The sequence below is a fragment of the Pinus tabuliformis genome, chromosome Q (genome assembly GCF_031772625.1).
Source record: "Pinus tabuliformis cultivar Carrire ecotype Pingquan chromosome Q, CPIR1, whole genome shotgun sequence".
NCBI classification, from domain to species: Eukaryota; Viridiplantae; Streptophyta; class Pinopsida; order Pinales; family Pinaceae; genus Pinus; species Pinus tabuliformis.
Genome location: NC_142296.1, coordinates 201,610,817 through 201,634,697, shown reverse-complemented (window position 1 = coordinate 201,634,697; position 23,881 = coordinate 201,610,817). Strand labels below are relative to the sequence as shown.

Below are 23,881 nucleotides of genomic sequence, written 5' to 3'. Positions count from 1 at the left end.
AATTCTAAGGCGTGGATCTCTCTTTTCTATCTTTTTGTGAGCTGGTTTCATAACATTTGGTATCAGAGCTTTGGATTCTAGGGTTTCGCTGCTCCAAACAGGTCATCGTGGCATTTTCGCTATAACTTTTTTTCTGTGACGTTTCAGAAGTCGCAAAAAAAACCCATTTGAGAAGAATTGGCGCTGAACCTTGGGTCCGAATTTCAGAGCTTTTCGCGCGATATTTTCGGAGATATGATCTGAGGAAGTTGGCCTTTTTGCAGACTCCTGAATTACATTCAAAACAGGTGACCTGGGGAAAATCGTCATAACTTTCTCTCTGAGGATCGGATTGAAATTTCGTAAAAAGGTACAGAAAGAGGATGGACTTTAGTTTCTTGTGTGTGTGTTTCAGATTCAAAGGTTGAAACAGTGACTCGTGGCACGTCGTACAAGTTCGCTCTACTGAACCAGTCTAAAAGCAAGTCACTGTGGGAGATTTCACATAACTCTTCCTTGGAGAATCCAATTTGGCTCAGACTTGTGGCATTGGAAAGAGGACGCAGAAGGCTACTACAGATAGCAATTTCAGAACTGGATGATCCGAAATTACAGAGATACATCAGATTCAATATCAGGCTTCTATAAAGTGAAAAAAGGTGTGTAGTTTTTTTTTAAATTTTTGTGTAAGCTTGGTTTAACGGAATTCAAAGGGCATAGTAAAGCATTATTATCGGTAACTGATGCCCCGAGGAAAGAAAATGCAAAACCTAGTAAGGAACCTGAAAGCTCTAGCATGACTCATGAAGAAGAAGAAGAAATGCTACATGATATATCAAAATTACAAGAACAAGTGCAACAAATGTCACGCTCACAAAAGATAACAGAAGCTAAGGTAAATGGCGTGGAATCTAAGATAAAGGGCATGGAAGCTAAGATGGAGGATTCGATGGCAAATTTGAAGATAGATTTGAAGACAGACATGGAAGAATTGAAGAAGTTGCTACAAGAAAGGGTCACTAATGGTGAAAAGGTAGTAAAGGAAACTCATGATGAGAACAAAAGAAATGTTAATCATGATTCCATAGACTCTAATGTTGGATCGAAGACTCACCATGTTCCAAAAATCGATATGAGGAAGTTTGATGGCAAGGATCCCGCCACATGGATATTACAGATGGAGCAATTCTTCGATCTCAATAATGTGCAAAACACACAAAAGGTACGTATGGCAACTTTATATTTGGAACCAAATCAGTTTGTATGGTATCAATGGCTTTGTTCTCGTAAACAATTTATCACTTGGGCAATTTTTACGGAAGAATTGATAGCACATTATGAGGATACAAAAAGCAACACTTTTTTTAGCCAATTGATAAGTCTCAAACAAAAGGGTTCAATAATGGAGCACATTGAGGAGTTCCAAAAATTGAACATAAGGGTAAAAGATATTCCAGAGGAGCATAGGATTGATGTGTTCATAGGGTCTTTAAAGGATAATATCCAACATGATGTGCGCCTTTGGGAACCTGATTCATTAGAGAAGGCATTCAGGTTAGCAAGAAAAATGGAAAGCAAAATTATGGCAACTAGGAAGCATACCATTCACAACTATAAAGACGGAAGTGTTGTTGCCCATAGTCTTCCACAACCTACAAGGTTGACACCACAACAATTGGAAGAAAAAAGAGCAAAAGGGCTTTGTTACAATTGTGATAGCAAATACACTAAAGGTCATAAGTGTGCTGAGAAGAAATTATTCTACATAGATTGTGAAGAGGAAGAAGAAAAGGAGCAAGAAAGGTCAAAAGAAGAGGATATATTCCAGGAACAAAGCCTAGATGAAGAACAAATAAATCCGACCATATCTTGTAATGCATTGGCGGGAATTACCACTCCTCAAACCATCAAGATAGAAGGACAAATCAAGAAGAAAAAGGTAATAGTGTTGATTGATTCAGGAAGCACCCACAATTTTATTCATTGTAGGGTAGCAAAAGAATTGAATTGCTTCCTATATCCAGCACCAGAGTGTCAAGTGATGATTGCAAATGGAGGAACAATAAATTGTTCTGGAAAGTGCCATAATATCAAGCTATCCATGGGAGAATATGTATTGACTAGCCCAATGCTTTCCATTCCAATGGGATGGGAGGTGCTGATGTTGTACTAGGAGTCCAATGGCTACAATCCTTGGGTACAATAGCTTTTAATTTTCAAGAACTTTTCATGAAATTTTCTATGGAAGGAAAGGAAGTTGAATTAAGGGGTATTGCAGGGAAACCAGGAAAGATAATCAGCTCTAATGGCATGACAAAGCTTCTAAAAAAGGAGCAAAGAGGTGTAATTGCACAATTATGTTCGCTAGATGTTTCCACATTGGAATCATCTATTTCTCCAGATCTCCAAAAAGTCTGGACAATCATTCCAAGGTATTTGAGACTCCCAAAGGTCTCCCACCTATGCGTGATCATGATCATGCTATTCATCTGATTCCAGGAAGTGTTCCTCCAAACATCAGGCCGTACAGATATCCATATGTCCAAAAAAGTGAAATTGAACGTATGGTTGCAGAAATGCTAGAGGCTGGTATAATTCAACCGAGTCAAAGTTCTTTCTCAGCTCCAGTAGTATTGGTGCACAAGAAGGATGGATCATGGCGCATGTGTCCAGATTATAGGGAGCTCAACAAGCTCACTATTAAAGATAAGTTCCCCATTCCTGTTATTGATGAATTACTGGATGAATTGCATGGATCAATTTACTTCACCAAGTTGGATCTTCGTTCGGGATATCATCAAATCAGAATGAAGATTGAAGACATTCCGAAAACGGCATTTAGAACTCATGAGGGTCATTATGAATTTTTGGTCATGCCTTTTGGCCTTACCAATGCACCTTCAACATTTCAAGGTTTGATGAATTCAATTTTCAAACCATTCCTTAGAAAATTTGTGTTAGTATTTTTTGATGATATACTAATCTACAGCAAGTCTTGGAAGGATCATGTTGAACATGTTGACAGGGTGCTACAACTATTGGAGGAGAAACAATTATATGCAAAAAGATCCAAATGTTTCTTTGGAGTCCAGGAGGTGGAATATTTGGGTCATATTGTATCTCATGAAGGAGTTAAGGTAGACCCTAGCAAAATTAAAGCCATTAAGGAATGGAAAATCCCCACATCCATAAAGCATCTGCGAGGATTTCTTGGGTTGACAGGGTATTATCGCAAGTTTGTTAAGAATTATGGGAGAATAGCAGCACCTCTAACAACATTATTGAAGAAAGATTCATTTTCATGGACTTCGGAAGCAACAAAGGCCTTTGAACATCTTAAAGAGGCAATGTGCCAAGCACCGGTCTTAGCTACACCGGACTTCACAAAAACCTTTATTGTGGAATGTGATGCTTCAGGAAATGGAATTGGTGCTGTTCTAATGCAAGATGAAAGACCCATTGCTTTTGAAAGTCGTCCAATCAAGGGAAAGTTTTTAAGCAAAGCTATTTATGAGAAGGAAATGTTGGCAATACTCCATGCACTTAAGAAATGGCGACCCTACCTAATGGGAAGACACTTCAAGGTAAAAACGGATCATGATAGCCTTAAATACTTTTTAGAACAAAGATTATCCTCTGAAGAGCAACAAAAGTGGGTCACAAAGATGTTGGGTTATGACTTTGAAATCATCTACAAAAAAGGGAAGCAAAATGTGGTGGCAGATGCACTCTCAAGAAAGGATGAGGATGTGGAAGCATTGTTGTGTGCCATTTCTATTATCCAACCAGATTGGATAAACGAAGCAAGGGAGGAATGGAAGAATGACGAAGAAGTGTGGGCACTTATTCGAAAGCTACAACAAGATTCCAGTACTTCTGATACATTTAGCTGGCAAAATGATTCGTTATGGTACAAAGATCGCTTATACCTCTGTAAGAATTCCCAGCTAAAACAAAAGATTCTTATGGAATTGCACACTTCTCCCTTAGGAGGGCACTCAGGATTTTTAAAAACTTACCACAGGGTTAAGAAGGAATTTTTTTGGGATGGCCTTAAATCAGATATTCAAAAGTTTGTGGCGGAATGTTTGGTTTGCCAGCAAAATAAAGTTGAAACAATTAAGACACCAGGTCTATTACAACCTTTATCCATTCCAAGCCAACGTTGGGAGGAGGTTTCAATGGATTTTATCACAGGTTTACCCAAGTCTGAGGGAAAGAGTGTCATCATGGTGGTAGTTGACAGACTTACCAAGTATGCACACTTTTGTGCATTATCACATCCATTTAAAGCCAGTACAGTTTCTACTGCATTTATGGAAACAATTCAAAAGCTACATGGAAACCCAAAGATTATTGTAAGTGACAGAGATCCCATTTTCACTGGAAATTTTTGGACAGAATTATTTTCTTGTCTTGGTACTCAGTTAGCTCATAGCTCATCTTATCATCCTCAATCTGATGGGCAAACTGAGATAGTAAACAAATGTTTGGAAGGATATCTTCGTTGCTTTGTATCTGATAAACAGACACAATGGGTCAAATGGTTGCCTCTGGCTGAATGGTGGTATAACACTTCCTTCCATACAGCAACAAAAATGACCCCATTTATGGCACTTTATGGGTATCAACCACCATCCATCACATCATATTTAAGAGAAAATTCTAAGGTTCAGGCAGTGGAACATCACATCGAACATCAACAACAAGTCCTCCAACTCTTAAAGGATAACCTCGTGTTGGCACAAAATAGAATGAAACAACAGGCAGATCAACATCGCAGTGAAAGAAGTTTTGATGTAGGTGATTGGGTATTCCTACGGCTACAACCATATAAGCAAATGTCCCTAAAGCAAGCTAAGAAGGATAATAAATTATCACCAAAGTATTATGGTCCGTACAAGGTGTTGGAAAAGATTGGTACTATGGCATACAAATTGGAGCTTCCTGCAGCTTCTCGATTGCACCCAGTTTTCCATGTTTCATGTTTAAAGAAGGTTATAGGTGACAAGCTCCCAATTCAAACAATATTGCCAGAACTTGACGAGGAAGGAAAAATTATATTGGAACCAGAAGCAATCACAGAAACAAGAACTCGACAGCTACGAAATCGATCAATTTCAGAGTATCTTATCAAGTGGAAGAACTTATCCGCTGAAGATTCCACATGGGAGGATGAGAATTTTATGCAGAAGTATCCAGAACTGCTCAAGCGTTGAGGACAACACTTTTTTGAAGGAGAGGGGCATGTTGGGTCCCTATAATACTAGTGATTACCCCATTACTATTGTAGTTATACCCCCTATTTATATTGTTGTGCCCCTATTACCCCCATATTGTTATTTCTGTGCCCCATAGAATCCCTCTATTGTTATTTTTGTGGCTTTATATTATTATTGTTAGGTCGGCTGGATTATATTGTGACTCCTTAGACTCCTATATATAGAAAGGAGGTTTTGTCATTTGTATCATCCAAGAATTGTTCATTTATGTAATGTAAAGGAGGTTGCCCCCTCGAAGAGGCTGAATTCTAAGGCGTGGATCTCTCTTTTCTATCTTTTTGTGAGCTGGTTTCATAACATTCTGTTTGAGATTCTTTCCTTCTCCATTTCTTGGGATTTAATGGAGTTTGCTCCTTTTGAGATGTTTAACGAAATTTGCTCCTGCATTCAGATTCTTCATGACCAAAGTTGTTACAGATTGAGCATTCTATTTCATTTTCAAGAAGAGAAAAGTTATTATAGGAACATTTCTTGATCCCTGTCACATTCCTTTGATTTCGTGCTTCTCTAGTCATGATGGTTTTGTAAGCAACACATTGAACAGCTTTGTGTCCAAAATTATGACATGAAAAACATTGCCCATTAAAGAAGTTCCTGCGACTATCGAATCTATTGACCTGGTGATTGTAGTTTCTATTGATATTCATCTTTGGAGCAAATTGAGTATGATTTACCTGAGGTTGGTTGTGGCTTCTGTTCATCCTTGGAGCAAATTGAGTCTGATTTACCTGGTGATCTGCTTTATGCCTTTGCTGACAATTGTCATACTATTCACTGTTCTTTGCTGCATCAAGATAGCTTTTAGTGGAGGTTGACAGCTTCTGTGATTGAGATGCCTCTTCAGTATATCCATGACCTGTCTTTAACAGAGGAGACCGCTGCACTTTGATAATTTCATTTAAAGTTTATGATCCTTTAGCAAATCTAAGATTGAGAGATTTCGTTTTCTCAAGATCCTTTCTTAGGCCCACAATTTCACATTCTAGTTTTTCATTGTGTTTTTCTTTTTCAGCAAGTTGGTATGTCAAGGTATCTATAATCATATTCTTTTCTTCTAAACAGATTTTGAGTTTAGAGATTTCTTCATGAAGGTCATCCTCTTCTAAAGCATCCCAAAAATTATCATCGTCATAAGCCATTAGAAGTCTATAATCATTACTGTTTTCATCTTCATCACTATTTGATAAACCATCGCTATCTTCGTGAGTATAATAACTCCTTTTATTTACAACTTGTTTTCTATTCCATTTTGCATATTCCTTCCCTTTTTCATATTTATCTTTATGAGGACATTTGGCAGCATAATGACCGACTCTGCCACAGGCAAAGCATTTGAAGGGTAGCTTACCTCTAAATCTTCCGAAACCCCGTTGAAGCTTCTTGACAAAGTTTACCTCATCTTATTCTTCTGAAATATGTCCCGATTCATTGTGTTCTTCCTTTCCTTTTGTTGAAGCTTTAAAAGTGACTTCCCTCATATCTGATGGTCCTCCTTTTCTCATCTCAAAGGCAGTTAAGATTTCGTGAAGTTGTGTCATAGTGATAGTCTGCAGATCCTGATTTTCTTTTATGGCAGACACTTTTGATTCAAATTTAGCAGACAAGGATCTCAAAACTTTCTCAACTAAGGTAACTTCCTTTATTTCTTCATCCAGATTCTTCATACAATTAACAACTTCATCTATACGTAAGAAGTAACTAGCTATACTTTCATCACTATGCATCTTAAGAGTTTCATACTGAATTCTAAGAGTTTGAAGCTTAGCACATTTTACCTGAGAGTCTCCTTCGTAGCTCAAAACGATTTTGTCCCATATTTCTTTGGTTGATTTGAGCTGCATGACTTTGACAAATTCTGATTGTGACAGACTTCCCAATAAAGTATTGACTGCTCTGGCATTGGTCTCATATTGCTTTTTACTTGTCATATCTGTAGGAATTGTTGTTGGAAATGTATATCCTCCTTCCACAATTTCCCAGACATCCGTTCCAAGTGATTGTAGATAGGTTGTGGTTCTTATTTTCCAATAAACAAAATTTCTCCCATCAAAGATTGGCGGTCTGATGGATCCCACGCTTTCTTGATTACTCATGATGATGGATCTCCCTTCAAGCGATCAAGCTTCTTCTGAAGGACCTACTCTGATACCAATTGTTGGAAATAATACTAAGAGGGGGGTGAATCAGTATTATCAGATCTATAATTTTATTTCCCAAATAGATTTATATATGCTACTTCAGTGAAGTGAACTAGCATGTACACGCAACTGTACTTAAAGCAACCAGCGTATATGTAAAGAAATATATCATGTATTGAACTTAAACCAGTATACCAGAGATTTATTAGACAGTGCAGTAAAATCAGAATAAAGCATCACACATAAGCAACACACATGAACACCAAGATATAAGGTGGAAACCCAATGTGGGTAAAAACCACCTGCTATTGTCGTCTCTGTCTTCTTTTTAATAATAAGAAAATTTGTTTACAATCTTGTACTGGTGCAGACTCATACCAGTACGCAGGCACCCACCTACAGAAGGCTACAACCTTCTCTCGTTCTCCAGCTACTACTGGAAGGGAGCTACAACCCCCTAGCTCTTGTACTAGCCAATATGTTTACTAGTACGTAGGTGCCAGCCTACAGAAAACTCCACTCTTCCACTAGGGACCACGTTTCATGAATTTTCAGACTGGATACTCCTAGAATACAACACCACAATCTGAAGGCCACGTTTCATCGAATTTTCATACTGGACCCATCAACAACATTGAAACTCAGAAAATCATAACTACAATACTACTATCAAATACATCTGCATCAACCAATCGCTGAAACCCAATCATCACTAAATCAATCAATCACTTGACAACCCATCATCACTGAAATCAATCTGATCATTCAGAACACTGTCATCAGAATACAGTTACCAAAACACAAAGCAAAACTCAGAACTCTGCAACAACAAACAGAAACAACTAAAACTTTAAAAATCAAACTTCATAAGGTATACGCTACTTCCATGTGCCGAACCTGCATGTATACGCACTTTTACCAAAGGGAACCAACTTATAGATCTACAAATTCAAATTTATGATGTATACACTACTTTGATTTGTTGAACTAGCGTGTATACGCTCTTTTACGAAAGTGAACATGCATACAGATTTGTAAATGATAACTTAAACATTACAACTATTCCAGACTTCAGTCATACCCAGATCATCACATTTACAGAATACAACATGCGTCAGTGTTCAAATCTAGACTATTCAAGATCAAACCACATAATGATAATACTCTTAAGCCTTTATGATTCCAGTTCCATCATCCTTTATCAGCCTTATAGGTGCATCCTTAGATCAAATCAAGCAAACCATCAGAAGCTCATTAAGCTGCATATATGATTCAACACTTCATAAGATATTCAGATCCCTTGCACGCCTTGGCCTAATGATCTTCTCCTCTTTATATAGTTTTAGGCCTTTCTCAATACCATGGACCAAAACTACTTAGGACCAATACCTTGGACCAAATACCTCGGACCAATTACCTTGGGTCAAATACCTTGGACCAAAAACTTTGTTTTCCCAAGATATACGCATTTTTCCTTCTGTGAAAGTGCGTGTGTACGTATACGCTCTTTTTGTTTAGTAAACCTGCGTGTATACGCAACTTGGTCAAGGTGAACCTGCGTATACCTCTCTTTCTTCATTCTTTGTAGTATGAACTGTAATTCTTTGTTGTTGACATGCTGCACTATGATCTTTCATCTGAGTGAGTTGCCATCAAGGACAACACCTGTATCATAATGCCAACATTCAGTCCTCCGAGGAAGGTGTCAATCGATTATCCCTTCTTCATCTGATACGACCTCATCTGATTTTCGAGCAGCATCTTTTTTGCACAAAAGTACGCTGATACAGCTTCTTGAGAGCCTCCCACATCTCAAATGTCGTTTCCTTCTTAGCTATATGTGGTACCACATGATCCTTGACCCCGCCAAGGATAATGCACTTAGCTCTCGCCATCGCCTCTTCGTACTTCTCATTATCATTGGGGTCGACTGGGATAGCTATTACCTTCAGGCGAAGTTCTTGACACGATTCCTGTCAAGCACTGATAAGATTCTGGCCTTCCAGACTGCGAAGTTCAATGCTCCGTCCAGTCTATCCTGGTCTCTTACCCCATGTAGTGCCATGATGCTCCTCTACTTCCCTCCTGGAAGTTCTCTATTCGACTCCTTTAAGTCTCTACTTCCTGTTTGGAAGTTCTCTTCTGAACTCCATCTGGGTCCTGATTTCCCTCCTGGAAATCCTTCAGCGGTTTGTCGAGATGCCCCCTACTCTGATTGACTTGTGCAGCTGCACTTCTGATCGGGGTTCCTCAGCTAGAAACCCTCGGTAATAACCCCTCTGGCCCTGCTCTATCAGGTATTGTTCTGACTACAATACCTCACCAACTCCACTCTGCAATATTCCTGCAGCCTTCTAGACACCAGCAACTGCCTCTCTGTGAACTGCGTCAACCCCTCTCTGCCTCACGCTGGCTCTGCATCAGCCCTCTGGCCATCTACGTCAGCAACGCTAGCCTTTCTGGGGCTCTGTGCAACTCCCGGCTTCCTCTGCATGGCCCTGGTTGGCTCTGTGTCACACTCCTTGGCTTCTGCGTTGCTAGAAACAGCTTCTGTCACCTCGGGACAACTATTTTCTACTGCTATTGCTTGGCTCGGCTGATGTCTTCTAGTCCTCCTGTGATTTGCAATCACGCTCCGATACCATGTTGAAGTTTCTAAGTTTACTCAGTTAGAAACCCTCCATGCACTTTATCTGATTTATTCCTACCTACTTGTTATTTTTCCTTAACAAGTTATTTACAATGTAAATACTGAAAATAAAAACTAGTGCATACTCAACATATTACAGATCAACAACTAAAAAAAACAAGAACAAACACACCATATGACACCATTATTTTTGGACTAATGTCCCCGGAAAAACCCAATGCGGGAAAACTAATGCAGCTATCTGAGGGTTTTCTTATTAAGCAATATCAGAGTATAATCTGGGTGCCAAAACTGACCTACCCAACAGAGAATTTCCTTAGCAGTAATACCTCTCGGTTTCTGACCAATCACTGGCTAAAACCCCGGATAATCCTTTCGGCAGCTACTTAGCCCCAATTTACCCCAGAAACCCCAGCGTCTACCCAATCTGGACTGTGTCAGCCTCTCCTAGCCCAGCACTAGCCCTGCGTCAGCCTATCTTGGCCTGCGTCAGCTCTTTGAGCCTCTGCGTCAGCTACGCTGGCCCCTCTGGTGCTCTGCGCAACACTTAGTTGCCACTGCGTGGCCTTGCGTGCGCACTGGCTGCTCCTGTGTCTCTCTTTCTGGCTACTTTGCTGCTATCCCGACACTATCTCTACCTCTCTATCTCTCTATACTCAATGCCCCTCAGCTGCTCTCCCGATCACTGATTCTATCTCTCTTAGCAAACCCCGCTCTAGAGAATAGAATGACTGATCACTTTGGTGTATTCTCCAAGTGACCCTCAAACCTCCTCTTATACTTTTCATGTTGACATCTCAACAGCCGAGATTAAGTCCCTAATCAATGGTTAAGATTAGATTTGGCTCGATCCATGTCTTTTGGACCACTCTAACACAGATTCATATTAATACACATTAATATTTTATTTTCCCTAAGTTTAGATTTAGGGACTCCATTAAAAATATTAATTATTTTAATATCTCTTGATCTGTTTAGAATCTGCCCAAACCCTTTCTGGGTATTGGAGATCTCATGTGCCCCAACCTCTCCACCAACTTTCGTGGCTACCCCAAATCAACACAAAATGGGGTAGCTGAGAGGAAGAACAAAAGCATAGTGGGAGTAGCAAAGGCCATGTTGCATGATTAGGGGCTACCGTGTCCGTTGCATCTATGGGCAGAAGGATGCAATACAACAATCTACTTGCAGAACCAGAGTCCTCATAGAATACTTGGCATGATCACACCAGAGGAAGCTTTCTCTAGGAAGAAAGCCTAATGTGTCTCATTTTAGAATTTTTGGAGCTTCAATTTATTTTCACCTCTCCAAGGATTTGAGGAAGAAACTTGAGCCTACAGTAGAGTTGGGAATTTTTGTAGGATACACTGAAACTCCACATAATTACTGGTGTATTTTCCTTCACTGAGGATGATAGTTGTGAGGAGAGATGTCAAGTTCGATGAGGAGAAGGCTATGAGATGCTCTTTGGAACGAGAGTTGAGTATCCCACCGGAGCAAGAGCTTTTAGCTCCAAAGGAGGAGCCTCATGATGAGCTTCAAGAGGTTGTGGAGCAGCCACATGCAGTGGAGCAGACAGGAGGCACCCACTCAACCATAATCTTCCAGGGAGGGGAGAAAGAAAACTTGAGAAGTTAATAGATTGTTGCAAGATGCTAGGGAGAATGTGGGAGCCCCTACATCATAGCACAGGCAGAGGAGGTCACCTGATAGGTACATTGGTTACATGGCTCTCATGACAGAGCTCATTGAGACAGAGCCTTCTTCATTTGAGGAAGCAGTTTCTCAACCTATTTGGGTTGATGCCATGGTGGAAGAATACAAATCCATCATGAAGAACAGTGTATGGGAGGTGGTGCCAAGACCAGAAGGGAAATCAGTGGTTGGTTTAAGATGGATCTATAAAGTGAAGCATGCAGCTGATAGGAGCATCGAGAAGTACAAGGCCAAATTTGTGGCCAAAGGATTCTCTCAGATAGAGGGAGTGGACTATGAGGAAACTTTTGCACCAGTTGCAAGATATTCCTCAATCAGATCCATTCTAGCATTGGCTGCGCAGATGGGGTGGAAAATCCACTAGATAGATGTGAAGCCGCCTTTCTCACCAGTGTTGTTGAGGAGGACATTTACATAGAGCAGCCATAAGGATTTGAGACATATGATCAAGATTCGTATGTGTGCAGACTCAAGAGAGCATTGTATGGTCTCAAACAGGCGCCTTAAGCATGGTACACTCGGATCAACAGTTATCTAAGTGGACCAGGCTTCACCAAAAGTGAAGTAGATGCGAACCTCTATCACATCGTGTTAGATGGTAAGTTGCTTATTCTTGTCTTTTATGTTGATGATTTAATATTGACAGGTGATGAGCAGTTGGTCCGCTCTTGTAAAGAGGATCTTGCCAGGGAATTTGAGATGAAAGACATCGGCCTAATGCATTACTTCCTCGGGTTGGAAGTATGGCAAGGTGATAATGAATTGTTTGTGTCTCAGGGGAAGGATGCCTCTGAAATACTTAAAAGATTTTACATGGAGAATTGTAAGCCCACGAACACACCTCTAGCTACAAACTGGAGGAAGGAGAATACCACTTCGGGTGAAGAGGTTAATGCTACCATTTACAGGCAGATTGTGGGGTCTTTGATGTATCTTGTGAACACAAGACCCGACATGTGCTATGTAGTAAACTAGCTGAGTCAAGCTATGGTGAGGCCTACCAAGCTGTATTGGAAGGAAACAAAGCATGTGTTACGGTACCTCAGAGGCACTACCTAGTATGGATTATGGTACACGAAGACAGAGGGAGTGAAGCTTTAAGGCTTCATTGATGCAGATTGGGCAAAGGGTCCATCAAACAGGAAAAGTACTTCAGGTGCTATCTTTAGTGTTGGGTCTGTAGCTATTTCTTACTAGAACAAGAAGCAGAGGTTTGTGGCACTCAGCACAACAGAGGTTGAATACACAGCTGCAAGTCAAGCAACTTGTGAGGCTATATGGATGATGAAAATACTTGTGGGTCTTTTCGATCAAGAGATGGATCCAGCAGTGATATATTGTGATAATCAGAGTTGCATTAAGCTCTCTTTCCATCCGATATTTCATGACATGTCCAAGCACATTGATATCTGGTATCATCATTTGCGGGACTGTGTGCAGAGGAGAATTATGTTGTTACAGTACATTCCAACTGAGGAGCAAGATGCTGACATCTTGACAAAGGCATTGTCAAGAGGTAAATTTTAATTCCACGAGTGCAAGATAGGGGTGATGAAAAGTCCCTTTCTTGCTAAGAGGAGGTGTTGAAAAATATGTAGCAAGAAAGGCTCAATTTGACTTTAACCTTAGTCAAATTGAGTAAATCGAAATTTCCACATCAGCAGAACAACTTGGAGGCATTTAACTAGTATGACATGGCTCTCGTCACTTAGTTAGCTCAGTAAATTCGAGTTAGAGGGCTTGGAGTTCAGTTATGCATGTGTGATTGCTAAATTTTAGCAATCCAATTCAAGTTCAATTGTTTTTAGTTGTACTCAGATAATTTTCCTCTAACTATTGATAGAGATATTTGAAGGTCAGTTGTGCATTGGGACGATAGTCTAACTCAGCGATCTGTGAGTTAATTGATCAATCAACTCAAAATAGCTAGTGCATGCAAGGAATTCGAGTTCCTCAGTTGAAGTGGAGATGACAAGGCAGTTTAACATCAGTTGTACACTAGTTTTGAGTGTACAGGGGTTGCATGAGTTAGAAGATCAATCCTTGGGAATTGTACAATCAAATTGGAGGTGATCCAAAATGGATCTAACATAGACTTCTAAGTCTATGAATTTTCCTCACAGAGGAAAAATGAAAGTCATTGGATGATTTTGAAAATAGTCTCATTGCAGAGATCTCTTCATTCTGAATCTAACACAATTTGAATGGGCTAAAACAGACTTCGGATGAAGGAGATATTGTAAAAAGAAAATTGCCCATTGTCCTTTGAAAAGGAGGCATTTTCTTATTAAATGGGACTTAAGAGAAATAAAGGCTTTCTATGGAAAAATCGCATCGGAAGGTTCAAAGGGAGGACTTAGACCAAAGGCCTTAAGAACCCCCAATTGCGATCTCCGACCTATCACATCGGAGGTAGGCTACCATGCGATATCGGAACCCGGGCGAGCCGATAGAGCGATTGCGATCGGCGGATCGGCAGTCGAAAAAGTCAAAGGGAAGACCCTCGGGGCCGTTGCGATAGCGATATAAAGGGTTGTTGTCACATATGCGATAGAGCGACTTGCGATAGCGTCGATAAAGTGATTGCTATATGCTGATAAAGCGATCAGCAATAGTTGATCGCATCGCAAAAAGGCATGGGGGATGGACCATGACTCTTGGGCAGCGCGATTGCGATTAGCGATCAAGGCACGAACTCGATAAAGATTATAAACGCGATTGAATAATATTTGAAATCCAGATTTACGGGATTTCTTTGTATTTCCGTGTATTTGTCAAATTCTTGGGTTTTAAGCATTCCGCCTGTGCGATTGCGATTTGTGATGACAGGACGGACCCGAGAGGGATATAAATGCGATTTAAGGCCACTTGAAGTCCTAGCTTAAGGCCCATGATGGATTTTTCTGTGTATTCCTTTCCATTTCCATTCCAAACAAAGAATGCATTATTTCGTGGATTTCCTTCTAGAAAGAGGTCGCTAGTTCATTTCCATTTGGAAACAGCGAACACACCTGTGCCACACTATGAGCGAGCGTTTTTGTAACAGGGATGCATTATGAAGCACGCAGAGCTGAAGAGTCGCAAGGGAATGATTCCTCATGATTGGGGACAGAGGAATGGATGGAAGCCGCAGAGTCGGAGGATTCCTCAAAGGCCAAAGAGCCAAGCAAAGGAGTAGTTTTTCCCTTCAGAGAACTGATAGAGGCAGAGCCACCAGAGGTTGGGGGTGATGGCAAATGGGTGATTCCTCAGAGAGCTGAGCGTAGCAGAGTTGCAGAGCCAGAGAGCTGAACGCAGCAGAGTTGCAAAGCCTGAGAGCCTGAGAGCCAAAGAGCCAGAGGGCAAACAGAGCCAGAGAACAGCAAAGAGATCAAATGATCAAGCTATTGCTGATGTCCGATGTGTGCTAAAGACAGAAGGAGTTCCAGAGACAGTTAAAAGAACTCTGAGGGAGTTGGTGCAAGCTAGAGCTCAAGATAGCTCAGAGCGCTGATTGAAGGAGTCTAGTCTAGAGAAGCCTAGATCTGTCTGCAGAGTATGGACAGCCAGGGATAAGATGGTATTCTAAACCCATAGGTTCAATTGTAAACCAATGGAGTTGAGTGTGGAACTTGTAAAAGAAAGATTACCATAATCCCAGAGAGCCTAGTCGAGTTGACTAGAGCTCACGGAGACATAGCCCAAGAGGTTTGGGTGAACTCCTAATTATATTGTTGTCTTATGTGTTTGCTGATTTGCTGCTTTATTTACTGTTATGTGTGTTTAAATATCAGCATAAGCAAATATACATAAGCACTTGAACAATTTAAAAACAAACACAAACATACACCTCTTTCAAGCACTTTTAATTCCACAATTATCAATCATAAGCATAGATCGTGGGAATATATAAGCTTTGGAGTGGGAAAGGTTCTTGTAAGCATGACAAGAAGCCTTTAGTTCCCCATTCCAAATCGGGAGGAAATTCCTATTTTTTAGGGGCTAATTTCCTCAAGATTTGTGCAATGAAATAAGAGGCTTGGTGAGAAAATAATTGGCTAAGTGTTGGCCAGAGTTTGTCATTGAGCAGAGAGAATACTTATTCCTTTGCAGGTTGAGGTCGGAGTTGGAGCTAGCAATTGTAATAGTTTTTCTATTCAACTGATTAATGCAAAGAGGCTTGATGGGTTTTTCCCAGTTGGGTTCCCTTAGAAATCACTGTGTGTTTTTGTTTTAGCTTATTGCATGTCTATGAATGTTGTTCTAAATTATGGTTTTCATTCCGCAGATTTGTAGAGTAGAATTATGTCTCTTGTTTTTTAGTTTGAAATCTTAAGTAGTTGCAATTTCTATCAAATTTTTACACTGGGCTACTGGCTCCATGATCCGAATTGGATCATTATATTGTTTTTCATCCATCTCGATGCATCTAGAGTGGAAAAAGTGGAGGAATCAACTCATGGGACCGTTTTTACCAGTGGGACCTAGTTTGGAAAAACAGGGTCTGAAACCTTCCAGGAGCGTTTTGAGGCATCAAATGATGTTTTTTGGGGGTAAAACTTTGCCGATTTAGTGCGCCAACTTTTCATGCTATTCTACACACTGAGATCCTTCCAACGGCACAAGAAATGTGTCAATCGGAATCTGTATGAAAAAGTTATGCCACTCAGAAGTTGACCTTCCTGTTTTCACACCTATAATTCATGAGGATGCCGCGTCAGGCCCCATTATTCATGGAAAAGAGGTTAGCCACGTGTTTGTGATGTAAACTACTTTAGAAGAGTCTATATTGTAACTCTAGTTAAGAGTTGATGTAGTCAAACTTAACCACTAGTAGGCTATCAGGGTGTGTTATAACCGGGCCACTAGGTGAAAGAGGCATTCCATTCTTTCGAGAGCATTTTGTTCCATAGCTGAGCAAAGATAAAGGAGAGATAGGAAGTAGAGCACACAGATAGGATATGTGCAATGTAGTGTGAAATTTTTATCTATTGCAGCAACTGGAAATTATTTTTCTAACTGAAAATTTTATTAAAAAGTTTATTTTCTACTGCAAACAGTGAAAAAATCACCACTGCAATTTTCACCATAAAAATACTGCGGAAAATAAAATACTAAAAATTGAGAAATTCTAACACACACACAAGAATGTTGACACAGTTATTTTTGGACAATTGTCCCCCGAAAACCCAATGTGGGAAAACCGGTACAATGGATGAGAGTTTTATTATTATGTTCAGCAACAATTTTGAGTACAATAATTTAGATAACTAACTGGAAATCTAATCTGAGGAAAATACTAGCAAAATTATCATGAGAATTTTTTATCACCCCACAGCTATTTTCTGCTACCGAAATTGCCTCCCTGGCCTCTGCGCTAAGCTCCCTGCGTAACCCTCTGCACAGAGCTTACGTTGGCCCTCTGAAAATTTCTGCCTTCCTTCCTTTGCCTCTTTTGGGGATTGGAAATCTTATTCTCGGAATGCTACTGTACTCCTCTTCCAACTGCTACTCACCCTTTGGCTCTATCGTTTTTACTAAGCTGCTGCTACTGAGAAAATCGAACTACCTGGGCAATTGAGTATTTGCACTGGTATATTCTCCATCACTACATCGATTTCCTCTTATAATCCATTGTTAGAGCAACAATGGCCAAGATTAGAACTTAATCAATGGCTCAAATCATCTTTGGATCGATCCGTGTGAGTTTCTAGATGATTCTCACCTTATCTCAATTAATACTGATTAATTAACCATATTCCATAAGTTTAGACTGTGGAAATATTTTAAAAACGGTTAATAATCTAATTGAGACACTTCTAGGCGGAATTTCCAGAAACGATTTCTGGGTTTTGGAGATCTCCTATATTCTAGCCTCTCCACCAAATTTTGCGGCTAGAACACATCTGATGGTACAAAAACTAACACTCCCTCTTAGTGAAGAATGTGTTATAGTGCTATTGCACACCCTATAGCAGCACCTTGTCTCTGTATCATCTCCTGTCACACTGCTAAAGTCTGGCAATACTGCACACCAAACACTGCGCAACTTTGATATTCGTTGCATCTGTGTTGCTGCTAACCCTACTGAACTGTTGCCAACCACTGCAACTCCCTCTCATCTGTTGTTGATGCAACTGCAACATCTACAACTGAAAATCATCCAAAGTAGCCTGTTCCTGTGACTAAAATGGGTTCTCCACCATACCCATTTTTTCTCTAAAATAAACGAACTTAACTCTCCCTAGAGCTTTCGTGAGTATATCTGCAACCTGTTCTTTTGTGGGAACGTATTGTAGTTGGACTGCTCCACGCTGTACACAATCTCTGATGAAATGACACCAAATATCAATGTGCTTCAACCTGTCATGAAACACTGGATTCTTAGAGAGCTTTATGCAACTTTGTTTATGACAGTAGACACTGGTCGCCTCCAACCTCTGCCTGAACAAGCTTACTAGCAGCTTCCGAAGCCATATAGCTTCACACATAATTGTGCTGGCTACCATATACTCTCCTTCTACAGAGCTCATGGCTACCGACTTCTGCTTCCTGCTACACCAAGAAACCATCTCTGATCCAACACTGAAGCAATACTCAGAGGTACTTTTTCTATCCACCGAATTCCCTGCCCAATCCGCATTTGTGTACCCGCAAAGTCTTACGTCATCTCCTCAAGTATATCTCAACCCATACTCAACTGTGCCACGAACATACCTCAGAATATGCATTGTTGTTGACAAATACATGAAAGACCCAATAAGTTGTCTATACAAGGTGGGGTCAGCATCCTTGTCATTTGATGCATCTATCTTCTTCCAGTTGGTGATCATGGGCATAGACATGGGTCTGTAATCTTGCATTCTGAACCTCTTCAGAATATTTGTAACGTATCTTCCGCGCCCAAGGAATATCTCCCCATCCTTCTTCCACACTTCCAATCCTAAGAAATAGTGCATCAACAAAAAATCCTTCATGTTAAATTCTGTTGCCAGGTTCCTCTTAGAGTCCTCCATTAGCCTTGATGATCCTGTAAAAAAGAAATCATCCACATACAAAACTAGAATGAGTGGCTCACCCTCTACTGTCAAATAGTAAAGGTCGGGATCTGTGTCACTCTTGACAAATCCCATCTGCTGCAAGTAGCTGTCAATCCTACCATACCATGCCCTGGGAGCCAGATTGAGTCCATATAAAGATTTCTTCAATCTGCACACATGAGTGTGTCTCTCATGAGTCTCAAAGCCCTTTGTTTGTTCTATGGACACTTCTTCCTCTACCACCCCGTTTAAGAAGGTTGTCTTGACGTCCATTTGGTGAATCTGCCATCTCATCTAAGCTGCCAGGGATATAACTGACCGGATAGAAGTGTATCTAGCAACTGAGGCGAAGGTCTCCTCATAATCTATCCCTTCTTTTTGTGCATACCCCCTTGCCACAAACCTAGCCTTGTACTTTTACACACTATCGTTTGCTGCATATTTGATCTTATAGATCTATCTAGAACCTAAAACTGATCTGTCTTCCAACCTTAGCACTACCTCCCAAACATCATTCGTCATGATAGATATATACTCTTCTACCATGGCATCTACCCACACTTGATGTTGTGCGGCCTCCTGAAAGTTGGAAGGTTTTGCAACTTGAACCACCATCGCTTGGTACATGTCAGGCTGTCTAAACCAATCCATGGAGTGGTGGGGAGTCCCAACTGGGTCCCAACGATGATCTAGCCCTCGAGCCCCTCTGGAAAACCACGACTCCTATTGAACTATGCTCCCGACCATGGATGTATCCAAAAACCTAATCAGTGCTATCAGGTACCAACTCAATACCTCGTGCCACCCAACCCCATGAGAGGGATCAAATGCAAGAGTCCCCAAGTACGTAGCAAGTCCATCATGCGAATGTTGCGCCCTTCGTAACTCATGTCGCCTCCTCTCACTAGCCTAGTCATCATATACAACCTGTCTAGGTAACCCAACCAATCTCCCTCCAACGTGCAGAGGTAACCTAGCTGTGAAAAATTCTAAATCTACACATCAGAAATCCTACTGCAATCACTGGTTTATCATCTCCTACTTGTTTTTACATTCAACAAGTTATTTAATTAGTTAAATAGCGATGAAAACACTATTGCAAACTACACATACATACAGATCATGAAATGAAGTAGAAGGATACAAATACACAAGGGACACCATTATTTTTGAAAAACCGTCCTCGGGAAAACCCAATTCGGGAAAACCAGTGAAGCATATAGAGAGTTTGTATTATTAAGAAAGCAGAATCTAAGTACAACACGTTGCATCTCACACCGGCTAACCTTTCAGAGAAATCTCGGCAGCAAGAAATACATACGAGGGTTTACCTCGTTCTCCAAGTCACAACTGATCCACTGAACAGCGGACTTCGACAAGCACTAGGAAACTCCCAGCACAATCTGCTCGATGTGGGCCAATGTCTTGCCTCTGGGAGACTACATCACTTCTCTGCTGGATCGATTTTCTCACAGGCGCTTCGACTTCAGCCCTCCCGGCTCAGAACATCAAACTCCTAGCAAATCTCGAACTTCCCTCCCGATTATCTCACACTACCACTGCAAGAACCCTCTTGGCCCGAGTCAGCTCTGCGAGAGCCCCTTCTTAGGATGTGTAGCACTCTACGCTACCTCTCTGATGCTACTGCTGCCTCTCTGCCTGGTACTCATTTGTTCTGTACTCCCTTCTGATCCAAATCTCTACTACTGCCCCTCTCACTACGACAGATCACTTGTTCGATTTTCTCAGCAAACCTCACCCCAGAAAAATCGAACTGACTACTCTCCCCAATGTATCTCCAACTGATCCTCAAGCCTCCTCTTATACTTTTCCTGTTGATGAATCAACGGCCGAGATTAAGTCCCTAATCAATGGCTAAGATTAAAACAAACTTGATCCTCGTCACTTAGAAGTTTCTCACCCATATTCTTATTAATACCCATTAATATTTTTATTTTCCTAAGTTTAGACTTAGGAACCCATTAAAAATATTAATTATTTTAATAACTCCTCATCCGAGTGGAATTTCTCCAAACGATTTATGGGTTTTGGAGATCTCATGTGTTCTAGCCCCTCCACAAAATTTCGGAGCTAGAGCACATCCGATGCTACCCAAAATCAACACTCCCTCTTAGCGAGGAATGTGCTCTAGTAACACTTCTCAACATAAGTACTACACTGATCCACTGCATCAGTCCTCTGTGCTACTGATGCTTGGCCTGATGCCCTTCATCCATTGCATTGTTGCTTCCTGTACTGCTACCCATGACTCTGCCACTTCCACTGCTACATCTGTACTACAACTCCTAAAAATGTTGCCTCATGCTGCCCATAACACTGCCACTGCTAACTGTTGCACTGCAACTAAGTTGCTAAGAAGTAAGCAACTGAAACTTCACCCAAAAACTGACATGTTGGTCAGTCTAGATGCCTCGTGATGCTGAAGCTACCTCTGCTCCTAATCTGTGCACCCTCTGCTACTATTACACTGCTGCAAAATGCTTTGTGCCTCTCGCACTGTGTTAAAATTGGCAACCAGGGCAAAACTTCATGTGGGTCATCTTATTCATGGCTAATAATATTTTTATTAGATTCCTCTCGTCGAGAGGTGTAGGATTGATATAAAGATCATCCAATTCCGATAAGTATTCATGGAGATATGAATTTATTTTGATTATGGAATTATTATCAAGCCGACCTACAACTCATGTAGGCTCAGAAGCCCAACAGTCGCATCTATTCACCCACCAACGTTGTGTATAAATATAAGAGGACTTTTCCTCATTAGGACTTTTCCTCATTTGGACTCACTCATCTCATCACATCTCTCTCTCTACTGCGCAGATATGAGTCTCTTCTCTACTGCGCTGAAATGGGTCTCTCTCTCTCACACATGTGAAGCCGGAAGCTGTTGAATTTGAAGCTGCAACTACAGAAGTAAAGATTGACTTGCGTGGCCTAGAAGATCTCCTCATCTGAACTGCGCTGTAGGTTCATCTGAACCTCCTTTGAAAGCCGCAACTTTTGGTGGTGGAATGAAGTCAATCCGACGAACGGTTTGCAAGATATCGACTGCCCTAGTTTGAAGCCGGAAACTGCTGAAACTGAAGCTGCAACTGCAGAAGTAAAGATTGACTTGCGTGGCCTAGAAGATCTCCTCATCTGAACTGTACTGTAGGTTCATCTGAACCTCCTTTGAAAGCCGCAACTTTTGGTGGTGGAATGAAGTCAATCCGACAAACGGTTTGCAAGATATCGACTCCCTAGTTTGAAGCCAGAAACTGCTGAAACTGAAGCTGCAACTGCAGAAGGAAAGATTGACTTGCGTGGCCTAGAAGATCTCCTCATCTGAACTGCGCTGTAGGTTCATCTGAACCTCCTCTGGAAGCCGAAACTTTTGGTGGTGGAATGAAGTCAATCCGACTGTCGGTTTGTGAGATATGGTCTGCCCTAGTTTGATAATGAAGCCGCTAATGCTGATGCTACTGATCTAGGGTTTGCTACTGCTGATATGGATCAGATTTATTGTACTATTTCTCTCTGCTGAATTATTGAAGATAAAAGAAGATTTGATCAAAGGGTTTCCCCACACATTGTGGGGTTTGTCCCTGGCTAGCCGCCACATCTTGTGTCTCTTGTCTTGGCTTGTTTTTTGTCGATCGTTTAATGTTCTATCTGCACTTTACTTTATGTACATGTGATTGCTAATCGGTGGAATATAATAAGAAAAAGAAGTAAACTGTTATAAGCATAGAACATACCATAACTTAACATGGTATCAGAGCTGAGGTGAAGACAAAGCCCGAGCAAGAGCAAGAGCAATCATTGAAGAGAATATTAGCAAGGCTATCCTAAAAGAACTATGGGGTCCTCAACACTCTTTCCTGCCGAAGACAAGCTCCGTGACAAAGCTGACTATCACGGATGGAAGATGTCTATCGATCTAACCCTTGAAGATCAAGGAGTGCTGGACCTTCATCAAATGCATCTGCTGCTGCCTGGAACAAATGGAAAAATGGAGAAGTCAAAACAAAGAAGATCATCCAGGACTCTATCAACAAGCGCTTGGTGGCCTACATCTCTGATCTAGACACCTCCAAGGAAATCTACGACAAACTGGTGAGTTTATTTAAAGTTAATGATGCAAATCAAGTTTTGTTTCTTAGAAATAAGTTGAGGGAAATCAAGAAGGGTAAAGATGAAAGTATGCAAGCATACTTCTTAAGAATCACCGAGATCAAGAACGATCTCCTATCTATTGGGGAAACCATTACTGACAGAGAAATGGCACTCACAACTCTCGAAGGATTACCATCTGAATGGTATGTGTTCAGGACTACTCTTCTGAACAATAATGTAATTCCTAGTTTCGAGGAATTAATGGCTAGATGCATTCAAGAACAAACAAGGGTAGAAGAGCAGGAAATGCCCTTGCCTAAAGGTCCTCCTGCTGCTTTTTCTTCTCATGCTAAGAAAAGAAATAATTCTGGGTCTAAATCGAAAAGAAAGGCTGGATTTAAGGGTGGAAGAAAAGGACGATGTTTCATTTGCAATAAAGCAGGTCACTATGCAAGGGAATGCCCTGATAGAAAGGACTCTCACCGTGACGATGATCAAAATCCCTCTGATGGCAAATCAAAGGAATGAAAAATTCAACAGCAAAGGTAAGAGGAGAGCTGGGAATCGAGGAAGAGGACAACCATTCAAGAAGGCTAGAAAGTCCAGGATGTATTAAATGCACCTATCCTCAAAAGAACCTGGTATCCATCTCGGCAATGGAAGTCAAAGGCTATAAGGTAACCTTCAGCGATGGTAAGGTACGCATATGGAAAAATAATGTTAAAGATGCTTTCATTCTTGGGTTTCGAATTGATTCTTTATATCAAGTCGGTGGAAATCCGCTAGGTGTCATGTGACACAACGCTTCAGTCTGAACTTTGGCATCGGAGGTTTGCCCACCTTCATTACAAAGCTCTACCCAATGTAAGACAGATGGTAACAGGGATGCCTGAATTCCAAGTAGAGAAAGAAGGTGTATGTCCGGGATGTGCCGAAGGAAAGCTCAAAAGGGGACCATTCCCTTCAAGTCAAAGCAAG

At 40.9% G+C, this 23,881-nt stretch overlaps 1 protein-coding gene across 1 annotated transcript in view; it reads right to left on the bottom strand.

The window, feature by feature from the left end:
- LOC149218893 (Nuclear transport factor 2 (NTF2) family protein) overlaps window positions 1-23,881 on the bottom strand; it is a 352,149-nt gene that overhangs the window by 147,102 nt on the left and 181,166 nt on the right. The gene's annotated exons all lie outside the window — the stretch shown is intronic.